General features: G+C 40.9%; 1 protein-coding gene across 5 annotated transcripts in view; it reads left to right on the top strand.

Annotated features, from left to right (window-relative positions):
- The window catches only part of igsf11 (immunoglobulin superfamily member 11), a 268,270-nt gene that overhangs the window by 72,498 nt on the left and 168,101 nt on the right, over positions 1-27,671 (top strand). The window contains exon 1 of one of the 5 annotated variants that reach the window (XM_069890203.1): positions 19,431-19,614. The exons of the other annotated variants lie outside the window; for them this stretch is intronic. The gene's annotated coding sequence lies outside the window, so the exon portion shown is untranslated. Of the gene's footprint in view, positions 1-19,430; positions 19,615-27,671 lie in introns of those variants that run through there. 5 annotated transcript variants of the gene reach the window in all.

A 27,671-nucleotide genomic window follows, 5' to 3' on the forward strand; every position in this document is an offset into this window, starting at 1 on the left:
GGCTGTTGCGGGGACGGTGGCTGCAATGCGATTGCATTGGGTGCAGAGCAGCCAATGGCAGCAATGGACACGTCCTTAGTTCCTTGGTTTCTTGCCAGCTCAAATCTTGCAGTTGGGTTTGTTCGACGTAACGATTTTCACAAATCTCTGATACCGCTTTCTGATCAGCATGCTCAATTGCTCAGTCATTCTCGTCCCAAACGACTTCTCGTAATTTACCACTGCAGCAGTTGGACTTGTGGATTTTAATATTCCAGTTTCTCTCTCTGAATCTTTGATCCTGGTGTGACACTGGCAATTCTCCAATCCTTGATTCTCCTAACAAGAGATTCTGTTTGAAGTTTATGACTGTACCTCTGTAATTTCACATTTACAATTACTTCCTTTATTCTCTTCCACTGTGGTGAAGCATGTGTATCATGTGTGGGAAAAAAAATAGCGCTGAATGGACTGTTAATTTTATTAATCTGTGGTTAAGCCACGTAATGAGCATAAATACATATGTTGACTATGAATTTCTTTGTGCTTCTTATGGTGGCTATACCTCTGGCAGAACCTGTATGTGACATGATAAATGGCATTTCAGGAATTCTGTTCATTTTTTTTTAAACCAGCCTTTCCTGCAGGATTTCCAGCTGTTCCCAATATCTAGAGAACCTTGCAACACTGAAGGAGAACAACAAACACAATTGTTTTGATTCTCTAGCTAGAGGATACCATCTTCGGGGTGATTGTATGGTTATGCTGTGTACTTGTGTCTAACAAGTTTAATATCCAATACCTCCTCTAAACGGGCTCCTTCCCGTTTTACTCAGTGCATCATTAATGGGCGACCAGCTTTGCTTTAGTGTTATGATATATGCTCTGGGTGAAATTTTCTTCCAAATGAGGTGATGCCAACATATGAACACTTGATGCAAGACATTGCCAAATAGGACCAACAAACATGTGCATTTTAATCGAGCAAGGTGCAGGATTGAATTTGGTTAATTTGTAGCTTATGCCCAGAAGGGTCCCCAGCACTATGGGTCTGGTGGGAAGGTTACTTTTGTTATCCTGGTTAATATATCGGCCAAATCCTGCCGAAATGGGGCTACCTTTGTGCAGGACCATGTTGCGTGAATGAATGTTCCCGGCTCCACTCCACAGCTGGTCAACGTTTTTTTCATTGGGATGTACCTTTGAACTATTTGCTTTTTCCCAAGCAAGGTATGTCTATCTTTTTTTCTTGTTTTATGATACCATTCCAGGTTTGGATCAAATCATATCTTGAATTTAAATTTAATCCATAATTAACTAGATTGCATTGAATAGCCATCTGCTGATGAAGCAACTATGCAGTTGAACGATGATGATGTCGAGAGCTCCAATCTAACGAAGGGTCAGAGGGCTTAAGGAGGAGCAGCAGGAGTTTCGATGAAAATACCTCCCATTCTGCTGTACTTCAATGGGGTCAGCCACATCTGGTCAAGCTTCCCTTGTATGTCAGCACTTCCATTCTTTTCTGCAAGGGCTTCAGTGCAACTATGTAATTTCAATCTAGAGAAGGGGCTGAGCCTTGGTAGTATGGTAGTAATGGTTTTAAGTTCCTCCTTGCAAATAGCTCCTGGATTCTCTTTTGTTTTCGTGGGGAAATCTTGAAGGTCTTGGCCCAATAAATTTAAGAAAGATTATTTGAACAACACACTTCTGAAATTTTATGGCCTGAGCATTCTGAAAGTACTTTCAATATGGACCGAAGGTTGTGAATTAAATAGGAAGAAACTAATTGTACAGCCTGCTATGGGGTGCTTTACATTATCAATCACGGTCAAAATCTACAGAAATGTTCTTTCTGCCTCCTTCGCCTTCCTCCATAATTCTCGTGCAGTGCTCATGTTTAATCATGTTTAACATTAAAGAATTTATTGGCCAAGGTTAAGTGCGAAGCATTTTCTGAAAGTCTTAAATCAGGATGAAAGTTTCAATTATGTGAGATCCAAAATCGAAGTGAACCCATTCAGTCTATTTGTGCAACCCACTTAAATTTCAATTAATTACATTTTAACTAGGCCAGTGACGTTCAAGTTAATTCCTCAAGTTGAAGGCGAGATTATTGATTTAGACTCGGTTGGGAAATGTATAATAAAATTGCATTTACAACTCCACTGAAAGCAAATATAGTGCAGTTTAACTGAGTTGATCCCTGGTGCAATGATTTCAAACCCACTGACAGTGGAGGACTCAATTATTGCTGAAGCTCTGAGTTCAGTTCAAAGAAAATCCTTTTTGAAGAAATTAGTGTTCTCTCAAGTGTCTATTCCACATCTATCGTAGCTACAAAGAGTGGGTCTTTATCTCATTTGCAATTTGCAATGGGCAAATTATTTACATTTTAAATTTACACCTACAGGCACCCTAGCAGACCATTTCAGCCCACAAGTTCAATTTACACCCAATTAACCTACACCACCCCCCACCCAGAACGTTTTGAATGGTGGGAGGAAACTGGAGCCCCAAGGGAAAACCCATGCAGACAGTGGGAGAACGTACAGACAGCACGGGATTTTAACCCCAGACCCAGTCGCTGGCGTTGTGACCATGCCAACCATGCCGCACTTTGCCACATTATTTGCCACATCCCTTTGCAGTACAAGGTTTTTAAAATAATTAATTATAAAGGATTTCAGGGCATCTAGAGATTGGAAAGAATGATAACTAATTGTATGCTTTTTCAAAGCTGCATGTAGATATTTGACCTTCTCAGTAAGGCCAACAGTAATGCAGAAAAGTGGGCAAAAACCAAGCTGCTAGAGGCAGTGTTTGTGGAAACCAAAGGATGGCTGACATTTCAGGTCAGGACCTTCATTCACCCAGATCCCTTCACACACCCTCTTCTTCCCTTTTTTCTTCCCCACTTGGTTCCATTTTTTCACTTTCCTTCCCTTGGTTCCATTCTTCACCTTTTAAATTAAATTTTAAATTTAGACATGGAGCACGGTAACAGGCCCTTTCAGCCCTCGAGTCTGTGCCGCCCAATTGATTTGTATTCCCGGTACATTTTGAATGCTAGGACGAAACTGGATCCCCCAGAGGAAACCCACACAGACACAAGGAGGACATGCAAACTCCTTAGAGACAGCGCAGGATTCGAACCCTGGTTCCAGTCGCTGGTGCTGTAAAGGCATTGCTCTAGCTGCTGCGCCAACCATGCCACTCTAATTAAGTTTCATAATCGACCCTCAGTTGTCTCCACTGGCAACACCGCAGCCTCTGTCACTCCACTCTTCCTTTTCCCCCACCCAGCTGCGTCTGCCCTTCAACCCACCCTCAGCTGGGTCCCCCTATCACCTGCATCTCTTGCCTCGCCATTCCTTCTGACCTCTTTATTCTGGATATCTCCCTTTTCATACCTGACGAAAGGCCCAGGCCCGAAACGTTGGTTACCCTTTGCTTCCTATGGATGTTGTGTGATCTGCTCAGTTTTTTCAGCACATCCGTTGTATTGCTTTTGACCCTCCCCAAGCCTTCATGGATGATGTCTGACCTGCGGAGATTCTCCAGCAGCTATTTTATGCTCTCAATGCCAGCATCTGTTGTCTCTTTGTCTCCATGTTCATAGGCCAGTTCGACATGGCTAAATGGATCTAAATCTGAAAAGAATAGAGTTTTTATCACATTGCTGGGAATATACATGGTAGAAAGTGTGCTGACTGGCTGCATCACGGTCTGGTATGGAGAAACTAATACCCCCCGAGCATAAAGTCCTGCAGAAGGTAGTGGATACAGCCCAGGACATCACAGGCTCCCCACTATGAAGAACATCTACAGGGAACACTGCCGTCGGAGAGCAGCAGCAATCATCAAGGATTCGCCCAACCCAGCACATGCTCTGTTCTCACTGCTACCATCAGGAAAGAGGTACAGGTGCCACAAGACTTGCACCACCAGGGTCAGGAACAGCTGCACCCCCTCCAGCATCAGACTCCCCAACAACAAACTCAATCAGGGACTCATTTTTGGACTCTTACTTTTGCTCCTTATTAACTCCACTTACCTGCCTTTTCCCCATAACCCTTAATTCCTTTTTTTTATGTAAAAATCTATCTGACTTTGGTGTTTCACTCCTTTCTCACCAGATTTCAGATTTATTGTCAGATTACATACATATAATTAATTTCCCTGAGATTCTTTTTCCTGTGGGTGAGACAGAATTACCACTTATTGTTAATACAAAAAAATGGGTAGAGAATTCCACAGATTCACTTCTCTCTGGGAAAAACAGTTTTCCCCATCTTCATCTTAAATCTACTCCCCTGAATCTTGAGGCTGTGTTCCCTAGTTCTGGTCTCACCTACCAATGAAAATAATTTTCCTGCCTCTATCTTAACTATCCCTTTCATAATTTTATATGTTTCTATGAATTCGAGTGAGTATAATCCAAAACTATTTAGTCTCTCCTCGTAGGTCAACCCCCTCATCTCTGGGATCAAGCCTCCAAGGCCAATATATCCTTCCTCAAGTACGGAGACCAGAACTGCACACAGTACTCCAGGTGCAGCCTTACCAGTACCTTGTATAGTTGCAGCATGACATCCCTGCTCTTGAATTCAATGTCCTGTAGCGATGAAAGCCAACATTCCATTTGCCTTCTTAATAACCTGTTATACCTGCAACCCAACTTTTTGCGATTCATGCACAAGCACTCCCAAGTCCTTCTGCACTACAGCATTTTTCACCATTTATATAATAATCTGCTCTTCTATTTCTCCTACCAAAGTGGATGACCTTGCATTTACTAACGTTGTACTCCATCTGCCAGACTTTTGCCCACTCACCTAACTTAACTGTATCCTTCTTCAGCCTCTCCACATCCTCTGTACAATTTGTTTTTCCACTTAAGTTAGTATAATCTGCAAACTTGTCTTCACTACACTCTGTCCCCTCTTCCAAATCATCAATGTAGATGGTGAACACCGGCGGGCCCAGCACCGAACCCTGCGGCCCCCCACTTACCACTGTCTTCCAATCAGAAAAATGCCCATTTACCCTGACCCTCTCCCTTTTGTCAGTTAACCAATCCTTAATCCATGTCAGTATACTTCCCCTGACTCCTAGATCTTATTGATAAGTCTCTTGTGTGGCACCTTATCAAACGCCTTCTGGAAATCCAAATAAACAGTATCAACCTGTTCCCCTCTATTGCACCCATTATATCCCCAAAGAGCTCCGGCAAGTTTGTCAAACAAGACCTATCGCTATTTCTTCCTTAATGTCAGCTTCAAACTTTTTCCCAACTATAGACGTTAAGTTGACTGTTAATAGCATGGATGTTTAGGAGATGACAGTTATTCCAACCCCTCCAACTAGCTCTGAGAGTCAGTGATGTGGAGAATAAGTTCACAAAACACAGAATCATTTATTACTGTGTGTATCTGCAGCCTCTCATTAAAGCTATCACATACTGTTACAACTTTAATTAATGTAAACTGAAGAATTAAACTTGGCACTTAAAGTTAGTAATGAATTAGATTAGCAATGAACAACTGTACACACTGCATGTATATGCTTGTTTATCAGCTGTATTCTTTAGCTGCTGTTGTAAATCAATTTCGACAGGCATTTCATTTATATGCAAATTCTAAATAGCACTAATGTTAATTGTAATGTCAGAAAACAACCATTTGTCTCAGTTGTTTGTCCAGTCAAATATTTTTCCTGAAAACTTGGTGCCTACTAAATAACTTCACTTGTAATTTTTTAGCTGGATTACTTCTTTTGGTACTAGATACAGTGTAAATTAATCAGCCTCTATTTTACCAAGCCTGATATACATCTGAATATCAGCTTTGTATCTGTGGCTTCCTAACTGTTGTTACTCAAACACAATAGCTTGTGTTCTTCTAAGTATTTTCAATTTTTAAAAATTTTTCACACTGTGAACCATATCAATCAAAATACATACAAACATTTCCCTCTTAAATAAACACAGTGGCATTTTCTCCTCTTTTTTCCCCCCTACCTTCCCTCCCCCCTCCAAACCCATTTAACGTTCAACATATACAATACAATAAAACCATTAAACAATGTCATCACACAGTTCTTCTGAGTATTTAATGCCAGTAATGCTCCTCGCTTCTGTTCACCCCAATAGCGTAGATCTCCCAGTGCTCACCCACTTAAATTCCCCGTCCTCATTCCCTTGCTGACTGTCTGATCATGGTCTCATCCACTACCAGACTGAGACTACCCTCAAATTGGAGAAACAACATCTCATCTTCCGTCTGGGCACCCTCTATCCGAATGGCATGAACATTGACCTCCAGTTTCTATTAAAGTTATGCCCCTATCTTCTTCCCCCCTGTTTCCCCTCTCTTTCTCCCTCCCTCTCCCTCCCCCTCCCCTTCCCACCTCCCCTTCCCACTCCCCTTTCCCACCCTCCCCCCCTCCTCCTTTCCCCTCCCCCCTTTCCCCCTCACTTTCTCCCTCTCTCCCTCACTTTCTCTCATTTATGTTTTTTTACACAGCTGCTGTGTTCCAGGAAAGTATTCCCATTTTTTTAGAACGTATGCTGTGTAAAATGTTAGGAACTGGAATGAGGGTGCCATTCCCGTTCTGACATTTTACCTCCTGGACCCCTTGTTAATTTACTGGAACATCTGCATTCTAAAGTGAACTGCAGGCATTCCATGAACAACGGGCTAATGAATAGGATGTATCGAAGACGCATAAAGCGCACTTCCGGTATGCTGTCTAAATCCACGTAAAGAAAGGGAGATTTGGAGTTTTTGTCGTTCATATGTGAGGAGGAAGAATTGGTGGACCTTGCCACCAGCCACCTGTTGTGGTGAATTCAACTGGGGCCTTGGGTGGATTGGCTTGATTTGACCTGTAAAGAGCTGGGGAGAGGGGCTGCACTTACTCATTCATTTCCCTTTGCAGTCCTTAAATGAGTCCCTGATTGAGTTTGTTGTTGAGGAGTCTGATGGTGGAGGGGGAGCAGCTGTTCCTGAACCTGGTGGTGCAAGTCTTGTGGCATCTAGACCTCTTTATTTTTGAATATTTTATTTTTCATTTTTTAATAAATATACATAGTAAAATCTTTAAGAAAAAGAAAGAGAAAAGCCCCTCTGCACCCCTTCCTACAAAATATAAATCCACACACTGTCAGAGCTCACATTTACACTCTCCATAAAAATTCTATGTGGGGAAGCCACATCTGTTTATATTGTAGCAGCATCTGCTATTATTATTATTATGACTGGCCCCCTATATGGTCTAAATATGGCTGTCATATCTTGACAAATTGTCATACTTGTTTTTTTAGATTGTATGTAATTTTCTCCATAGGTATACAACTATTCATCTCCACAGTCCCATCACGCTTTGAGTAAGGGAGAGTCGGACTTCCAATACACTTCTTAGCCACTGCTAAAGCTACTTTGAGAAAAGAGATTTGGAATTTAGTTAACTCATGACTTATTTCAATAAAATTACCAAAAAGATAAAGCTCTGGGTCATCTGTGAAGGCCACCCCTGTTATCCTTGTTAACACTTACGCAATATCCTGCCAAAAAGGCCTCACCTTCACACATGATCATGTAGCATGAAAAAACATTCCTGTTTCAATCCCACATCTAAAACACATCGCCGATATTTCAGATTTTTACCTATGTAGCTTCTGTGACCTAAGATATAATTGGTGTTGGAAGTTATATTGAACCAATCCATATCTTGCATTTATAATTGATGTCATACTATCCAAATATTTAATCAGATCAACATTTTTCTGATATTACAACACATAAATCTGACTCCCATCTGTCTCTTAACTTTTGTAAACCTGGTTTTGCACTTTCATTCTGGAGAACTTGGTACATTTTTGTTATAAATTTGGGTGTATGCTCCATTTCACTAATTTCAGGTGGGACCAACTTTAGCCCCCATCTTTCTCTCAAGAATTACCTTAGCTGGAGAAAACAGAAGAAAGTTCCATTAGCTACTCAATATTTTTGTTTTAGTTGATCAAAGGACTTGTGTCCCCTCTGCGTAGAAGTCTTCAATGTATCTTATTTCTTTGTCATACCAGGAGTTCTATTACCTATATTCATAGGCAATAGCATATTCTTACATCATGGTGCTCTTAATGATATCCCTGTTTTTTTCCCCAATGCACTCTTTCATTTCTTTCCATACTCTAATCATATGTATTAATATAGGATTATCCTTTTTTGTTATTGACAACACGCCGCTTAAAATCCTTTAAAAATCCTTTGTTGCCCTCTCTTTCATTGAGTATAATCCCATTCAAATCCAAGAAGGGCAGTGGAGGGAGGGGGTGGGGGGGGGGGGGTGAAGAACTGAGTTCCTCAAAGAAAGATGAAAGAAATCTGGCTTGCACTGACAAATAATACTTCCTAAAATCTGGTAGCCTAAGTCCTCTGCCCATGTAATGCCATGTTAATTTTTCGAGTGAAATTCTCAGCACCTTATTATTCCATAGAAATTGCCTAATACAATTATTTAATAATTTAAATAACTTTTTTTCAGCAAAGCAATAGGCAGTGATTGGAAAAATATATTGTAATCTTGGCATTACTTTCATTTTGACACAGTTAACCCTTCCAATCAAAGTAATTGGCAAATCTTTTCATTTCTGAAAATCCATCTCTATCTTCCTCAACATGGGAGTATAATTTAATTGATGATAATCTACAAAATTTGTAACAATCATTATTCCTAAATATTTAATTCCAACTACTTTGCTTTTAAATTGACTTCCTTTTTGATATCTTTCATAATCAAAATTCATGAATGGCATTATTTCACATTTATCCATATTAATTTTATAACATGAAACTCTTTGATATTTTTTATTTTTTGCACTTTCTCCTGAGACTCAGCTTGTTCAGATAAATATCTTTCTTTGGCTTGGCTTCGCGGATGAAGATTTATGGAGGGGGTAAATGTCCACGTCAGCTGCAGGCTCGTTTGTGGCTGACAAGTCCGATGCGGGACAGGCAGACACAGTTGCAGCGGTTGCAGGGGAAAATTGGTTGGTTGGGGTTGGGTGTTGGGTTTTTCCTCCTTTGCCTTTTGTCAGTGAGGTGGGCTCTGCGGTCTTCTTCAAAGGAAGTTGCTGCCCGCCAAACTGTGAGGCGCCAAGATGCACGGTTTGAGGCGATATCAGCCCACTGGCGGTGGTCAATGTGGCAGGCACCAAGAGATTTCTTTAGGCAGTCCTTGTACCTCTTCTTTGGTGCACCTCTGTCTCGGTGGCCAGTGGAGAGCTTGCCATATAACACGATCTTGGGAAGGCGATAAATATAGTCACACATCATCAGCAAACAGGCTGATTTTATGTTCTTCTTGTCCAACTTTGAAGCCTTTAATATCCAGATTTCTCATTATAATCTCTGCCAGTGGTTCAATTGCAAGAATAAAAAATGCTGGGGACAGGGGACACCCTTGTCTATTCCATCTTCTTTGGTCTTTGGCTTGGCTTCGCGGACGAAGATTTATGGAGGGGTAATGTCCACGTCAGCTGCAGGCTCATTTGTGGCTGACAAGTCCGATGCGGGACAGGCATTCCATCTACTCAGAGGGAAAACCGCTGAAATTTTACAATTAGTATTTTGGCTTGTGGTTTATAATTTATCCAATTTATAAATATTCTACCTATTCCAAATTTCTCCAACGTTTTAAATAAGAAATGCCATTCTAAGTGGTCAAATGCCTTTTCTACGTCTAGGGAGACTGTTCTACTGGGATTCAAATTTGATTTAGCCATATGTATTGAAAAGCCTGCCCAGGCTTTCTTTAACAAATCGTACCTGATCTGTATGTATCAGTTTAGGTAAATATTAGCCAATGTCTTCGCCAATATCTTGTAATCAACATTCAAAAATGAGATAGGTCTATATGGTGAGGTTTTTCATGGGTCCCTGATTTTTTCTGGCAACACTGTAATAATAGCTTGAAAAAGAGTCTGGGAAAAGCTGAGTCTCCACTGGTTGGTCTAGCATTTCCATTATAAAAGGTATCAACAGATCCTTAAATTGTCTATAGCACTCAGGTGGGAACCCATCCTCCCCCGGAGACTTTTTAGCCTGCAAAGTGTTCAGAGGTTTCTCTACTTCTTCTCTTGTAAAAGGGGCATATAACTTCGTCTCTTCTCTCACCTCTAATTTTGGAAGCTCAACACTCAACACTCAACTGATTTATATAGTTTTGCACCGCATTGTCTAAAAATATCATTAATCTCTTTTTGGTTGTATGTTAAAATATCGACTTCTGTTTTAATTGCATTTATCATCCTCGACGACTCCACTTGCCACAACAAGACCTTATGTGCTTGTTCTCCTAATTCATAACGTTTTTGCTTAGTTTTTAAAATCTTTTTTTTTCCATTTTATTTGTTTGTAATGTGTTATATCTCAGTTTTTTGTTCTCTTAGAGTCAATATTTGTAAATGTGTCCTCTGATATACTTTCTCCAGTTCTATTATCTCTTTCTTCAAACTGTCCAATTCTACAGTATGTTCTCTTTGAAAAATTTTTGTATAAGAAATAATTTTCCCTCTCAGTTAAGCTTAAAGCATATCCCATATCAAAAAGCTGTTATCGGTAGAGGAGAGATTTGTCTCAAAAAATAATTCTGTCTGTCTCCTAATAAACTCAGTGTTTGTCCTTTTCAACAATGTGGCATTAAGACACCATCTGTACACATTTTCTTGCTTTTCCACTAACGCAATAGCTAAGGTTTAATGGTGAATGGTCTCACCAATTATTCCATTTTTACCAGACTGCTTTTTAACTATGCAGACATTAAAACTAAATCAATCCTTGTATGTGAGTCATGGACCCTTGAATAGAACAAGTAGTATCTCTCTGTGGGGTTGAGCTGCCTCCAGAAATTAATCAGATTTAAATATTTCATAAATGATAGCGTCGCTTTTGCAGTCTTCATCCTCGTTACCATTCTCGCTGATTTATCCAATATTGGATCTAGACAGAAATTAAAATCCCCCCCTGACCAATATATTTTGTCTACTTTCTGCTGCTTTTAAAAATATATCCTTCATAAAGGATTCATCATCATAATTTGGAGTGTAAGTATTCATAAATGTCCAGGATTCTACATAAATTTTACTATGTACCATTACAAACCTTTTGGCTTGGTCAATCGATATATCATCTACTGTTACTGGTACATTTTTATTAATTAAAATTGTTACTGCTCTCGATATTACTCGCCCTAAGTATCCTCTTTTAAATTTAGCGTGTTCCAATTTAGTAAGGTGCGTTTCCTGCAGGAAAACTACATCTGCTTTTAGTTTTTTAAAAAAGTGTGCCAAGACCCTTTTTTTTTCTCCGGCCTGTTTAGCCTGCTAACATTCAGATTAATAAACTTTAACATTTTATCCATACAGATTTTTAAACAAATATTGTTCAGCAATGAAACATTTTTGATTATTTGAATGAATAATTGACTGAATTACAAAACATATATGGTGCCCCTGCTCTGATGGCGACTTAAACAAAAAAATCCCAGAATCCCATGGAGAAAAAGACCGCGGAATCTTTTGAGAAAGAAGAACCCCTCCCTTTAGCGCCATCTTGCAAAACTGCACCTCTCTTGGAGCCACTATCCCCCTTAGACCGAAGTCTCCACCCTGCTACTAGTTTCTAACAAGTTCTCTCCCTTTCTTGAGCTCTCCGTGCAAATTTCCATAACATTTAACAATAAATCCAAGATGGTTCAAAAAGACACTTTTTACTCAGTCCCATTGTGAACATTGTTCTTAATCTTCATGTTTCTATCTTTAATCTTTTCATAATCTTCTTAAAAATTCTTCCACTTCCTCCTTAATCTTGATAAAACGTCGATTGCCATCCGTTACCTCGACCCTCAGAGTTTCAGGATACATAATCGAGTATTTTATATTCTTTGACAGCAGTTGCCTTTTTACATAGTCAAACTCCTTCCTTTGCTTAATCAAAGTTGAGCTAAAGTCTTGAAAGATTAGCACCTTTCCACCATCGATCTCAAGTGGGCCGTTGTATTGCTTGGAGGAATTAAATGCTTCTCCCAAAACCGCTTCACACTCCTGGTAACTCAAAAGTCTAGACAGAATGAGTTGTGGTCACTGCTAATCAGATCTTCTGAGCCTGACGGTCCAATGAGCGCTTTCTCGTTGTAGTTTTTTGTTGAATTTATTTTCTTCCAACACTCGTGGAATGTAAGTTTCAAAGAAGTTTCTTCCTTCAAACCAATAATCCGAACGTTATTGCATCTGCTGAAATTCTCCTTGTGGTCAATCTTATCCAGCAGAAGTTGTTTATCCAAGTCCCACTTCTTTGCATCTTCTTCCAAAGCTTGCAACTTTTGCATTTTAACTAAGTCAGCTTCCACTTTGCCCATTCATTACCTTAAATCATCAATTTTCTCTTTAAATTCAATCATCTTCTCTAACATATCTCTCATTGCGGTATCAGCACCTGTGAACCGATGGCATAAAGTCTCCATCTTCTTCAGGATTATATTCCGGTCTCGCGCTGACCCACCCACCCCACCCCCCAGGTACTGCTGAGCTCAGTTGGTCCCAAGACCGCCCTTGTGCCACTCACTTTTGGGTTTTCACTTGGTGTTCCTGGTTGAGTTGGTGTCTCTTCCGATTTTGTTTTTTTTTGCTGTCTTGTCTTCTTAGTGATCATTTTGTTTATCCAGAGTGGAAAAAAATGCTTAATTTTAAACGTTTAAACTGTCCTGTTAAAACCCCTCGTAGAGAGCTTATCCAAGACATGTCTGTCTAGCTCCTTTGCATGGCCGTGCCCCCATATCTCAGAGAAGAACAGAGCATGTCCTGGTGGTGTGGATCCTTGTTAATTGCTGCTGCTCTCTGATGGCAGCTTTCCATGTAGATTTGCTTGTTGGTGGGGAGCGTTTTGCCTGTGAGGAACTGGGCTGAGTCCACTATCTTTTGAATGGCTTTATGTTCAGGGGTATTGGTGTCCATGAATCAGAATATGATGCAGCTGGTCAACAAACTTTTCACCACACTTCTGTCGAAGTTTGCCAAGGTTTTCAACGTCATACTGAAACTCCTGACAAAATAAAGGCACTGACATGCTTTCTTCATGATTACATTTGTGTGTTGGATCCAAGAAAGGTACTCTGAAATAGTGGCTCCCAAGAATTTAAATTTGGTCACCCTCTCCAGCTCGGTTTCCCCAATGATCACTGGATTGTACACTTCTAGTTTTCCCTTCCTAATGTCATTAATCAACTTCTTGATGTTGGTGACTTTTGAGTGCACTGCTGTTGATGCACCATTCAGCCAAGTTTTCAATCTCCCTCCTGTATCGTCCTTTTTATACAACCCCTTACCGTGGTGTCATCAGCAAATTTGTAGATGGTGGTGGTGTCATACCAAACTACTCAACAATAGGTGTAAAGCAAGTAGAACGTAGCCCTGTGGTGCTCTGGTACTGATAAAGATTGTGGAGGAGATGGTCTTATCAATCCTCACTGATTGAGGTCTTGAGCTGAGAAAATCCAGTATCTGGTTTGGGGACACCAATACTTCAGAGCAGTAGTAGATACAGCTCAGTACCACACAGGCAAAATCCAGGACACTGTGGGGTATTGAGTTTGCTGATCAGTTCTGAGGGGATGATGGTGCCGAATGCTGGACTGTAGTCAATAAAAGCCATCGTGTTTTGTTCGAGGGCTTTGTGTAGAGCCAGTGAGATGTCATCTGTCATAGACCTGTTGCTCTGGTCGGCAAATTGGAACAGATCCCTGTTGCCACTCAGAGAAGAGCTTATCTGCTTCATCACCAGCCTCTCAAAACACTTCACTATGGATGTGAATGCTTCCAGTCGGTAGTTATTATCAAATTGTTATTTGGCACAGGTACAATTTAGGTCTGTTTGAAACAGGTGGGTACCACGCCCAGAGTGAGATGTTGAAGATATTTTTGAATGTCTATCCAGACCGGATGCTTTACTTGGATTCACTCTCCTGAAGGCAGCCCACACATCATCCTTGTATACTGACAGTAGAGGATCATCAGGGGACTTGGGGGTGTGTAGTAGCTCTTCCTTGTGCTGGTGGTCAAATTGGGTCTGGAAAGTATTGAGCTCATCTGGGAGTGAAGTTTTGCTGTCTCCTACTGCACTGGATTTGGCTTTGTAGCAGGTATAATTTGGACTATGGAATAGGAAACTTTGTGTCTCAATTTGTAGATGATACCAAAACAGGTGGTGCTGAGGATACCGAAAGGTTGCAGAGAGACTTGTATAGATGAGGAGAATGTGCAAAGTGGTTGCAGATAAAACACAATGCTGGAAAGTGTATGGTCAGGGACTTTGGTAGAAGAAACAAATGGGCAGACTATTATTCTATTATTTAGATGGGAAGAAAATTCAAAATTTGGAGGTGCAAAGAAACTTGGGATTCCATGTGCAACATACCCTAAAGGTTGACCTCTAGGCTGAGTTGGTGATAAAGAAGGTGAATGCAATGTTGGCATTGATTTCTAGAGGGATAGCATATAAGAGCAGGGAGATGCTGTAAAAACCACTGGGGAGTCCTCACTTGGGAGTACTGTATTTGAGAAAAGATGTGCTGGCATTGGAGTGGGTTCAGAGAAGATTTATGAGAAAGATACCAAGAATGAAAGGATTAGTGTATGAAGAACAATTGTGAGGTCTGGAACTGTGCTCAGTGGAGTGCGGAAGGATGGGGGGAGGGAGGGGGGAGAACCACCCATGAGGAGGTTTAAGAATTGGTTAACCGGGTTCAAAGCACGTTCATTCTCGGTGGATGCACTCATTAGATTGCTGTCAAGAAAGACCGACAATTGATGTGAAAGAAGGTGAATGGAGGAGGCAGATAACTGAGCATAGCTTTCTCTTGTGTTGTCTCAGCTGAAGTCACAGCAAAGTCACATACTGATTATGAAATTCGCCACCACCTTCCATACACCAAAATGGCCTTTGGTCAATTTTGAAGGCTGAAAGGCCTGGATGGAGTAGATGTGGCCAGGATGTTCTCCAATGGTAGGGGATTCTAGGACAAGGGGGCATAACTTCAGGACAAATGGGCATCAATTTAATCTGGAGATGTGAAAAAATGTCTTTTGTCAGATCATGAGTCTGTGGAATTTTGGTAGAAGAAACAGATGGGCAGACTATTATTTAGATGGGGAGAAAATTCAAACTTGTCCCCTTTCACCCTTAGTTGCCACAGGCATCTACGGAGGTGAGGTTGTTGGGTGTATTTAAGGCAGCGATTGATAGGTATTTGATTAGTCAGAGCATCATGGGTTACGGGTAGAAAGCCAGGGAGTGGGGCTGAAATGGAGGATGGATCAACTCTTGACGAGAATGATGGCGCAGACTCGATGGACCAATGGGCCTACCTCTGCTCGTATATCTTGTGGGTTTCCTTCATTATTTTCATTTTCATCTGGCATCTCCACTTCATCTGTGAGACGGATTTTTGTAGTTTATATTTGCTCCATATCTAGTGTGCTGTATCTACAGACTTCAATCCTGCGATATGATTCTCAGCGGGTTCCAGATTTCATTGTTTATCCAAGGCTTCTGATTGGGGGAAAACCCTGAACGATTTGGTGGGGCTCACTCGTCCACAGCTGTTTAGATAAAGTTGGTCACGGCCCTGGTCTAAGCATTTGGATCCTCAGCTGACTCTTGAACACCAACCAGTCAACTGATTCGAGGCAGTCCGGTAACTCTTTTTCAGCCTCCCGCGTCCACCTTCTGGCTTTCCTGATCTCCAGAGCCTCTCTTTGTAGGCTGTTGGTCTGTCTTTCCAAAGGCAGAAGGAGCACAGCCAGGTGCCAAAATGTAGTTGTGCTTGTAGGCCTTGAATTCCCTTTGTTGTTATGTTGGAGCGATTGGCAAAATTCCCAGAAGCACAGTGTCGAAAGCGAAGGTTAGTGAGTGTGGGTGGGAGAATGTGAAGTCCTGCTCAGGAAAATGAATCTAAGGTTATTGTGGAGGTGGGGTGGAAACTACAGCTACATTGGGGGTGGGAGAGAAGCTTTAAGAATTTGTTAACCGGGTTCAAAGCACGTTCATTCTCGGTGGATGCACTCGTTAGATTGCTGTCAAGAAAGACCGACAATTGATGTGAAAGAAAGTGAATGGAGGAGGCAGATAACTGAGCATAGCTTTCTCTTGTGTTGGCTCAGCTGAAGTCATGGCAAAGGCACATACTGATTACGAAATTCACCACCACCTTCCATACACCAAAATAGCCTTTGGTCAATTGCAGCATTCTCTGCTCTTGTGTTTCTGAGAACAGTACAGCACAAAATCAGTCCCTTCGTCCCTTCTAATCCCTGGTGAACTATTATTCTGCCTTGTCCCACTGACCTGCAACAGAACCACATCCCTCCATACCCATCCCATCCACATTTTTATTCATTGTTGAAATTAAGACTGCATTCACCAATTCAGGTGGCAGCATTTTCCACATCCCCACATTGCTTTGCAAGAAGTTTCCCCTAATTTTCCTTATAAACTTTTCCCCTTTCACCCTTAGCCCATGCCCTCTAGTTTTTATCTCGCCTAATCTCGGTGAAAAAAGTCTGCTTCCCATTAGTCTATCAAAACCCGTCATAATTTTGTCATTGGTCTAAATGCTATGGGGAATCAAGCCTTAACCTGTTTAATCTTTCCCTGCAATTTGGCTCTTTCTACACTCTTTCAATGTTATTGATATCCTTCCTGCAGTTAGGTGACCAAAACTGCGCTTAATATTTCCAAATTTGGCCTCACTAATATCTTGTACAATTATACCATAACATTCCAACTCCTATACAATACAATAAAATTTCTGGTATCCGGCCTCTATGGGGTTTGGTAAATACTGGATAAGTGTATTTTCTGGTTGCTTGAGACTTACTCTTACAATGCGTGGCTAATACACCTACATTCAGAATAAACAGTTTAAAAGAAAAAAAATTCTATACTGTACTTACACTGAACAAACTGCACTTGCATAAATATATAAAGCATTTTACTTTATTTTCAGTCACATTCTTTAAAAACATTTAACTGTCGCTGCATCTGCAGGATCCTCCCCTTTATAGAGCCACCTGAAAGATGAACAATAACATTATAGATTATTAACCCCCCCTCCCCCCAATCAAGTTTACAGATCAAGCCTCTGACAGGGGCAACTATTGCTAAGCAGGGATAAGGAGACACTTTGAGGGCCACCCCAACGATGAGCAGCATCAACCAGCTCTTCATCCTGGGCCACGTCACTTTATTCAAACACAACTTTATTCAAACTTTATTTTCACAGCTGCGACAAACAAAGCACGACCAAGACACTCTGCTGGCTGAATATTTGATACCCATCTTCACTAAAGGTTTATGATGTGTTACTTCAGAAAAAAAATTACTTTTACAATTTTAAACCTGCCTTGTTTTACCTATTACTTTATTCTTATTTATTTTAATTTAAAAAAATTTATTGTCCTCATTTTTTTTTTGCTGGTTGCTTGAGGCTGCCGATTGCTTGAAAACTGGTTAACAGGGGTTTTACTGTAGGTAAAAAAAATACAAAAGTTTTAAAATTCACGCTCCCGCAGCGGTTAGTTGGCCAATCACTCAGCCCACAATCTCAAGCAACTGGAAAATTCGCTTTCACGGCATATACCAATCCCCATTGGAGTTGGATAACAGATGTTTTTACAGTATTTTGTTTGTAACCAGTGTTACTAAATTAAAAAAAAATTTGGACATACAGCACAGTAACAGGCCCTTTCGGCCCATGAGCCAATGCCACCCAATTGATCTACAATCCCCGGTACATTTTGAAGGTGGTGGGGGGTGGGTGTGGAAACCCATGCAGACATGGAGAGAACGTACAAACGCTTTACAGACAGCACGGGATTTGAATCCAAGTCCCAATTGCTGTGGCTGTAACATTGTTGGGCTAATGCTACGCCAACCATGGCACCCCTATTGCTGGAACTTGCATTGGAAACAACCTGATAAACTTTCCAGTAATTTGAAGCTGAATATTTTGATTGATGGCATTTTTTAAATAAAATACATTGTATATATAGAGTGAAGTAACCATCAGTTTTCGTCGTAATCTTGACATCTTCAATTTCTTTACTGTGGCAAAATTTATTTCTGACGAGAATCCTTTTTTCAACTCTGATCTTCTGGAATTACTTTGGTTATTTTCAGTTTTCTGGGGGTGGGGAAGTTCGAAAGTTTAATTAAGGATGGATCATTTTGCATTTAACCTACTTCTACTGGACCTGATGATGGGAGTCTGTCTTGATGGTTTGCTTTTGAAGGGGAGGGGAGTGGGTAAAGGAAGATACAGCATTGTTATGGATGTGCTCAAACTTTATATTTGGAGGCTGTGGAGGTCGGTTGCTTTTTCTTAATCCTCATTAATCTGCATCTTCATGAAATCTGTGGGAACTATTTTACTTGCGTGCTATTTGTGATGGAGGTATAGCCTCTGAGCCAACTCTCTGTCCCCTGTGTCCTGATGTCATCAAGTCCCATCAAATTCTAAGGTCAGACCTCAGATGCAATAGGCATCTTCGCTGATTAGCCCTGAAGAGTAGTGGGAGTCTGGAAGAGAGCTGTTGACCTATATAGTGTGAAAGTCGGCCTGGTCCGTAATTTTATTCCTTTCTTATGTAACTTGTGACCATCACGAGAGACATGCACATCAGGTCACAGATAATTTTAATTGCACATTTTCTTTCTTTGACATGTCTTCCCCAAATGTTTGAGCAGCTAAAAATCTTCATTATTATTAACTATTTGATTTGTGTGGGAGCAAAACTTGGGCAGATGACGTCATTGCACATGATTTTGTATTCCTGGGGGTCCTCGTAACAGAGGCATGTCTTGTGACTTGGGTTCTGAATTTTGTTTGTAAAGCTGCTGTTATTATGGATGAGTCACCCAGAATAAAGACACTATTATATTAGTAGATGATCAAAGAAAGAACAAGCTGTTGTGCGCAAGTGGTGGGCAGAAATAAGAGAAAACGATTGAACCAGAGGAAAAATAACAAAATGACAGTGGCAAGAAAAGGGAATTAAAAATTAAAGAGAAAGAGGTAACATTTTAATTTGAAGATGAGCTCATTGTGGTTTTGCTATTGAACTTTTCTATTCATGTTGATACCTCAGGTTAAATTTAATTACGTTGGTTATCTTCTCCATGTAACTTTTGTTGTGCAATCATTTCACTTCGTTCCACTACATTGGCTTATATATAGCATAAGGTACCAGTGGCCGCCATTATTGAGTGCTGTGATCTTTCGTGCCATTAAATCTCAGAGCACTTCACAACCCATTAAATATCTTGATTTTAGTGATGTAATTTTTTTTTAAAAAAAAACCAACTATGGTTATTGCAGAGAATTGGATCAGAAGTCAATCCACAGGACCATAAGAGTAGGAGAGAGGATCACTGCAGTCTCCCTCCCCTCCATCAACGTGATCTACCGGGATCGTTGTCTCAAGAGAGCGCACAAAATCATTTGAGGACCTCTTTCACTCTGCACGGAACATCTTTCAGCTGCTCCCATTGGGGAAGAGATACAAGAAAATCAGAGGTAGGATCTAGGTTGAGGAACAGCTTTTTCCCACAGGCAGTGAGAATGCTGAACGATCAAAAGAACTGCTTGCACTAAGCATCCAAGACTCCCATTTGGACAAAACAATATTCATTTATTTTAATAGTTAAAATACTTATCCTGCACATGTATTGGTTGTCTGTATATGTGCTTTGTCTGGTTGTGTGTCTGCATGTTTTGCACCAAGGGCCAGAGAACGCTGTTTTGTCAGGTTTTACTTGTTCAATCAGATGTCAATAAACTTGCCAGTCGCCAGTTTTCAGAGCATGCTGCCACAAAGAACGGTGTGCCAATTTAACTTGTTGATTTTATGGGTTCTAGGAAATGCAGGTAGGGCATTGATTATTGTCTGTCCCAAATTGATCTTGAGATGTGGTAAATAACTGCCTTGAAGACCTGCGAGATACTCTCACAGTACCATTGAAAGGCTATTCCTGGATTTCAATCCATCAGCGATCTGGAGTGGTGAATTCCACATCTGCATGGCGTGTCCAACTTTAGGAGGGGGAAATTGGAGGTGGAGACATGGAGGTATTTCCTTGCACATTGAACCCTCATCGTTTTTGGTGGTAGTAATCGCAGCTTTGGGAGATGATATTGAAATTGCTTCGGCAGGTAACTTTGTGCATCTTGGCAATCGATGGTGGTTACTACAGCCCCTGTTTGCATGTAGTGCAAGGAAGGAATATTAAAGGTGGCAGATGGGATGCAGGTCAAGCAGGCTGCATTGTTCTGGATGGTGAACAAGCTCCTTGAAGCTTGCTGGAACTGTACATGCCTGGTCAAGAAGAGAGGATTCCATTTCACTCCTGATTTCTGCCCTGCAAGTGCTGGAAATGTTTTGGGGTGTTGAGTGGCACTATAACCAGCCGTTGACTTGCTCTTGTGGTGAATGGCAAGCCCCAGGAATCTGATTCTACTTTCTCTCCAAAATTGTTGACGTCCTTACAAATTGAGAAACACCTTTAATAATCAAGGATTCTGTACCAGTATATTTGCAATGTCAAATTTGTGAATCACTTGCGTTATTTTACAGATTTAAGCTTTGGAGCTTTGAAATATTTGATCATGAACCATCTGAGGTTTGATCTTGTGTCTTGGTGATCGGGTAAGAGAGTAGATAGGACATTTAAAAAATATCGTTCATAACTTGGAACATAAAACAGAACAGTACAGCATAGGGACAAGCCTATTAGCCCATATGTCTATGCCGAATATGATGCCCAATTTATACTAAAATTGCTACTTTCAATGTTAGCCATCTATCTGTTCATTCCATATTTGCGTGTCTATATAAATGCAACTATTGTGTCTGCTTCCACCACTTCTCTTGGCTGTCTGTTCCAGGCATCTACCACTTAAATAAATAGGTTTATTCAATGATCAACACATCATTTGGTTCGCAAAACTCATTACCCACCTGAAATAATATACATTTTTCTCCTGGGAGGGTGGTAAAAGATTCTGCCTGTTTATCATATCAATACCTCTCGTACCTTTGAGGGGCGGCACAGTTTATGTAGTGGTTATCACAGCACCTTTAAAGCGCCTGCGATGGGGACTGGGGTTCGAATCCCGCGCTGCCTAGTAAGGAGTTTGTACATTCTCCCCGTGTCTGCGTGGGTTTTGGGGGGGCTCCAGTTTCCTCCTGCCATTTGAAACAGTCCGGGCATTGTAGGTTAATGGGGTGTAATGTGGGCGGCATGGACTCATGGGCTGACATGGACTGTTACAGTGCTGCATGTCTAAATGTAAAATTAAAAAAAAAAGATTTTTAAATTTAGAATTGGATAAACTTTCATCAGGTCACCCCACAGCCCCTGATGCTCCAGAGAAAACAGCCCAAGTTTGTGCGACCTCCCCTGATGGCCACATTCTGGGAAATCTCCTGCCTTGGTGGGCTGATTCACTGAAAAACCTGGCATTGCTATCATTGTCTGTTGGCTTAATATGTTTGGCTTGGCCTTTAGTAACTAAAATGAAGCATATTCAAGATGTTGTGGAGGTGCTATGTTTGAGTGAGTGGAATTGGGTGTAGAGGAAACAGATAACTGGCAAACACACAGTCAGCAGTCAGATTGTAAGAAAAAGGTCTCATGTGGGTTACCGATCAGAGGGGGCCTAGCTATTTTTTTTGAGTTCCGCTTATGGGTTTACTCTGGAGCATGAAGATTCTTACCCAACAAAGTGGGTATGAAGATGAAGTCAGCTGTTGCGTTTATTGTCATGGAAAGCTCAACGTGTTGAAGGGAGGATGTATTGAATCGATGCTGATGCTTTTGTTGAGGACCAATGAATTGGGATCAGGGAAGGAAAGTCAGAAGTGACAGGGAATACACAGCAGAAGGAAAGTAGGAAGAAGTGATCAAATTGAAGATCTGGAAACATTTATAGTGAAAGGAAAATGTGATTGGAAGTAGAGTTGGGTTGCATGTGTAGGAAATACTTAAATTGTTAAGTGGCGCAGACCAAAATTAGCAAGAGAGTTGCGGTGAACAAGCTGTGCCCGTCTGATCAAATTGATTAAGATGCAATAAAGTACAGTTTCAGTGATTCACAATATTTTTGTTCCACAAGTTTCCTTAAATTTTGTAAAGAGCTTTTAACATCACACTTTTCTGTAACTGGATCCTGGGCATCCTAATGGAAAGGCCACAGTCTGTCTGGGTTGGTAGTGGAATGTCGAGCACCGTCACATTTAGAACTGACACACCTCACGGCTGTGGGCTCAGCCCACTCCTGTTCATGCTACTGACACATGACTGTATTGCTAGATCCAACTCCAACAGTGTCATCAGGTTTGCAGTTGACACAACAGTCGTTGGCCTCATCAGCAATGAGAAGAGGTGGAAAAATCTTGTGAAATGGTGCAAGATTAACAACCTGAGACTCAACACGGACAAGACAAGAGATGATCATGGACTTCAGGAGGACCAGGAATAACCACCCTCCACTATACATCAACAACTCAATGGTAGAGAGAGTGGAGAGCACCAAATTCCTTGGAGTTCAATTAACTAGTGACCTATCATGGACACTCAACATCCCCTCACTTGTCTGGAAGGTGCAACAGTGACTGCACTTCCCGAGAAGGCTAAAGTGGGCAAGACTAACAGCCACTATCTTGTCAACCTTCTATAGGACCTCTACTGAGAGCGTCCTGGCTGGCTGCATCACAGTGTGGTACAGTTGTTGCAGAGAGGATCAATGGAATCTCCCTCCCCTCCATCTATGTGATCTATCGGGATCATTGTCTGAAGAGAGCGTGCAACATTGTTGAGGACCCCTTCCACCCTGCACATAGCATCTTTCAGCTGCTCCTGTCGGGAAAGATACAGGAGGATCAGAGCCAGCACCACCAGGCTGAGGAACAGCTTCTTCCCACAGACAGTGAGAGTGTTGAATGACCAAAGGAACTGCTCACACTAACTATCTGAGACAGTCAAATGTACAAAACATTATTTCTTAATTTATTTTTATAGATAAAATACTTGACCTGAATATGTATTGTTCGTCTGTTATCGTGTGTTTTGCCTGGTGGTGTGTCTGAAAGTTTGGCACTAAGGACTGGAGAACACTGTTTTATCAGGTTGTACTTGTACAATCTAGCAAAAATAAACTTGACTTGATTTGCTAAATGTAATGAACATTAATACTGGTAGGTCCATCAAGCTAGAGGTACTGTGTGAATATGACTTAATGAAGGCAGTGTGGCCCAACTCAAAGCTGAGCCTCTGACTGAATGTCGGGGAAGAGGCCATTGGAAACGGTGGCAAGGAAGCAGAAGAGCACTAAGCATGCATAAGACTCAAAGTGAATCCATCCAGCCCCATTCTCCTGCAATTTTACTTGCAAGAGTTCAGGCTGTGGAAAATATACTGAATTACCAGCGGCTGCATCTAAGCTGGGGAGAAATGAAGGGCTGCTGTACTCTGGTAATTACGAAAATGTGGCTCCAGGTTTCCACTCTGGGTTTGGCCATCCAGCTAGTAATATGTTGGTTTTGATAGTTTAAGTGGTTGTCATGGACTGGTTGTTGTGTGTGCACCATGGTCCAGAGTGGGCTGTTTCATCAGGATGTACAGTGTATACATAGATGATAATGAACTTGAACATTCAAAAATACTTTGTATTGAGTTTATTTACTTGAGCAATTGCTTTGGGCTTTAAAATAGAAGCTATAGATAGATTGTTGTTTGCTGATGGTCACTTCCTTTTGTTTGCTGCGTAAAACAATGTCAGAAATGGACATCTTTGGATTTACCGTGCTAATATGCAAATCTTCACAACATTGACTTCTGTGCCTCTCTACATGATGCATCCTGGAGGCTTGAATGAATGCACACATTTTACTTACTATATATTTATTTTCTTGTAATCCCCAGAGATTGAAAAAACTCGAAATTTTGCTTCAAACCTTGACCTGAAACGTTGGTGATGTATCTTTACCGTAAAGAACGGTGCATGACCTGCTGAGTTTCTCCAGCACTTGGGTGTATGATTCAGAGATTGAACTGTTGATATCTAGGTGACGATGAAAAACATCTTTAGTGACCCTCTTGTTAGTAAAGCAGGAGTTTGGAGCTTTTTGCACAAATGCAGAATGTCGAGAGAAGGGATTAAAAAGGATTTAGCTTTAAAGTTACAAAAGTTTTTTTTTTGTAGGAAGTAAAAGTCCAGTTTAATAAGATATGAGCATGGGTTTAGGATGTCTGAGAAGAACAACTGGATCTTTATCATTACTTCATGAATTAAAACTGGGCTGATGATAATCTTTTCATTCTTTATGAATATGAAACTTCCCAGCAGTGTTTGCATTTTCAGATTGTAATATTTTAGCTGAAGTTTATTTTATTAACATTGGGCAAATGTTACACATGTTACACTTGCTTCCAGCTTTTTGCTGGTTACGCTTAGATTCAAAGATTTAACTTGCTCAATGGAAAATGTTAATGGACAATAGGGTGGCACGGTTGGTGTAGCAGTTAGTGCAATGCTGTAACAGCGTCACTGATCGGGATGAGCTTGAATCCCGTGCTGTCTGTAAGGAGTTTGTATGTTCTCCCCATGTTTGAGTGAGTTTACTCTGGGTGCTTGGGTTTCCTCCCATCATTTAAAATGCACTGGGAGTTTTAAATTTTTGAAAAAATTTAGTCATACAGCTCAGTAACAGCCCATTTCGGCCCACGAATCCGTGCTGTCCAATTTACACCCGATTAACCTAACTCCCTGTATGTTTCGAACGGTGGGAGGAAACCGGTGCTGGGTTGCAGATTAATTAGGTGTTATTGAGCTGCATGGCCTTGTGAGCTCAAATGGCCTGTTCCCGTCCTGTATGTCAAAATTTAAATTTAATTAAAAAAATATATTGTAGCTGAATGAATTTTATTGCACAATTGAAATCAATGCCTTGGATCTGTGGCTCCAGCCTGCGGCTGTAATTGAATCTTAACTCCTAACAATTGAAAGGATAGGTTTGTGGCCATTGTATTGACGCTTGTCAGAGCTTATTCAATATAGCTGTGTAGCGATGAGTATACATGTCAATCTTGCATCAGTTGACTGTAGAACTAGTTAAACATGCTGAATTTTCTATTCAAATTCATGGCATCTATTAATAACTACATTTAGATCAATTTTTTTGGTGTAATTATGAGCTAACATGTTGGAACACTTAATTAAAAAGGCATCAAAGAAACCATTGATTATTCTTAATGTTATTTTGTATGTTCACTGTCAAGGTGACATTTTAGGGCTGATTATTGCCTCTCATCAAGGAGCAGTATTATAGCCTTGGTTCTCCGTGTGGATGTAGTTGCTGCAAGACGAGCACTTATTGTCCCGTGATTACTCTCAAGAAGATGGTATTGAGCAATTGCTTCTGTTCTTCAGGTCGTCATTCACCTGCAGTGTTCTTAGTTTGGAATGCCAGTGCATAGATGCAGTGATGATGAAGTGACCAGGGACGTGTTCTGAAGTCAGAGTGGAATGTGACCTTGGAGGGATACCATCAGGTGGTTACATGTTGTGTCTTGCAAGAGTTTATTCCTAATGCCTTCTGCAGTCAGCTCTTTTAATCGTAACAGTTAGATTACTACCAAGTCGTTTTTAATATTTTTTATCACCTCCATATTTCTTCCTCGTCAGACAGTCCCTTAGGGATGCAGGTAACTTTTTTGTAATTTAATGATTTAAAAGAAAAGAACAATACAACACAGTAGAGGGTCCTTCTGGCCCATGGAAAATGTGATGCCCAGTTATACCCAATTAACCTACTGATCTACATCTTGTACTGGTGTCTTCTCCATTTCTGAGGAGTGAAATATGCCTTGGCATGAATCCTTTTAACACAATCTAGCCATTGCACATTGATTTGAGAGATCAAGGGCTAGGTCCAATGGCAAGGGGATGAAAAGTCAATTTGGGGCTGGTCTGCACAGGCTTAATGGACATGGGTATGGGGCAGAAAAACATGGAAATTATACACATGCTCTCACAGGCAAGTGATATACTTGGATCCATTTGGATACATGTTCATGGGCGCTGTCTTGGGTAAACTTATACTTCTCATTTTGTTCGTTCGTTTTATATTGGTCACAGTGTTTGAGCTACCAAAAGAAAATAGACACACACACACACCGAGAGCAGTTCAGATTATACAAATGTTTATTACAAATTCAAAAGCTGATTTCACACTACAATATGCAAGCCCTTCCCAACTATACTTATCAACACTTGGACTGGTCCCAACTGCCGAAGCGAGGCAACGACTGCACACTTGTAGTAGGTTGTCAGGGCGCCGGTAGCAGCTTCTCCACCTCCCCCGACCGGGACATTGGCTGGACTCTAGAAGTTCTTCTTCTTGCTGAGAGATGTTGCCACCTCTCGGAGAGTCTCAAACTTCAGCAGCGGGACCATGGCTTATATTACCCAAAAACTGCTTACCCAAGCACCTATTCCCAGCACAGCAAGAAAGATAAGCGAGCAAGCTAGCATACTAGGTTTCTATCGAATAACATAATTTTCAGCTTATCACTTTGAATACAATGGTTTATTTTGCATCAAGGATAGCCTCTGACAGTCTGTGACCAAAACAAGTAGGAAGATTAAATGTTCTTGGTACACAGATGTCCTTTCTTCAGATAACAGCATCTCTGGCCCCTCGGTGGAATTTAGCTTATGTCTGCTGATTCTAAAAACAAGCAGGTTCTCACCCCTACAGAAGCAAAGGCTGCAAAAGTAAAAAAAAAACACAATTTAAATCTTCCAATACCGGCGCACACACAAACTTGCTGAATATTCAACCTATTTTTAGCATGATTTCTGTCTCAGCCCTAATGCTGGAAGTGAGTTCTACATCTGTGCACATTTAAACCTTTCCAGAAATAACCGGGAACTAAGGCATTAGAGCAAACAATGAAGCAGAAGCAATTTCTATCAGCGAGGGAGAAAAGCCAGTGGGGAGTTAATGAGGCTGAAAATTGATGAATCCCAAAGATCTGATGATCTACACCCCAGAATTCTGAAGGGGGTGATTATTGGAGATCATGAATGTTCCGATTCAGTCACTCTCAAATTCTATAGATTTTGCAGTTTGGAGGTGGTAAGTGGACTTTCTCCTTGAGCAAAATGGAGAGAGAAACTGGTCAAAAAAGGCCCCCGACCTAAAATGTTAACTGTTCATTTCTGCTGCCTAACCTGATGAATCTCTCCCAAAATTTGGTTGTTCAAGATTTCAGCATTTGCCATTCATGGCTTTCTTCAAGGGGTTACTTACTTGTTAGCCTGGCATTGGAAGTGTGGAAAATTGTAGGGATCTATGATAAAGTATGTGATACAGTATCAATACTCGTGAAGAAGTTTCTCACATAGCCTATTGTCTTGAGAGTGAAAGAGAATACATTAGCATGGAGAGTGGATTAGTTCTCAAACCGACCACAGGATGAAGTAATTTAACCAGACCATTTTCAACTTGGTGACCTGCAAATCAGTGTTGGGGTGTCAAAATTTTTGGCTCGGATTGCAGATGGGAATAA

This window comes from Narcine bancroftii, chromosome 7 (assembly GCF_036971445.1).
Source record: "Narcine bancroftii isolate sNarBan1 chromosome 7, sNarBan1.hap1, whole genome shotgun sequence".
NCBI classification, from domain to species: domain Eukaryota; kingdom Metazoa; phylum Chordata; class Chondrichthyes; order Torpediniformes; family Narcinidae; genus Narcine; species Narcine bancroftii.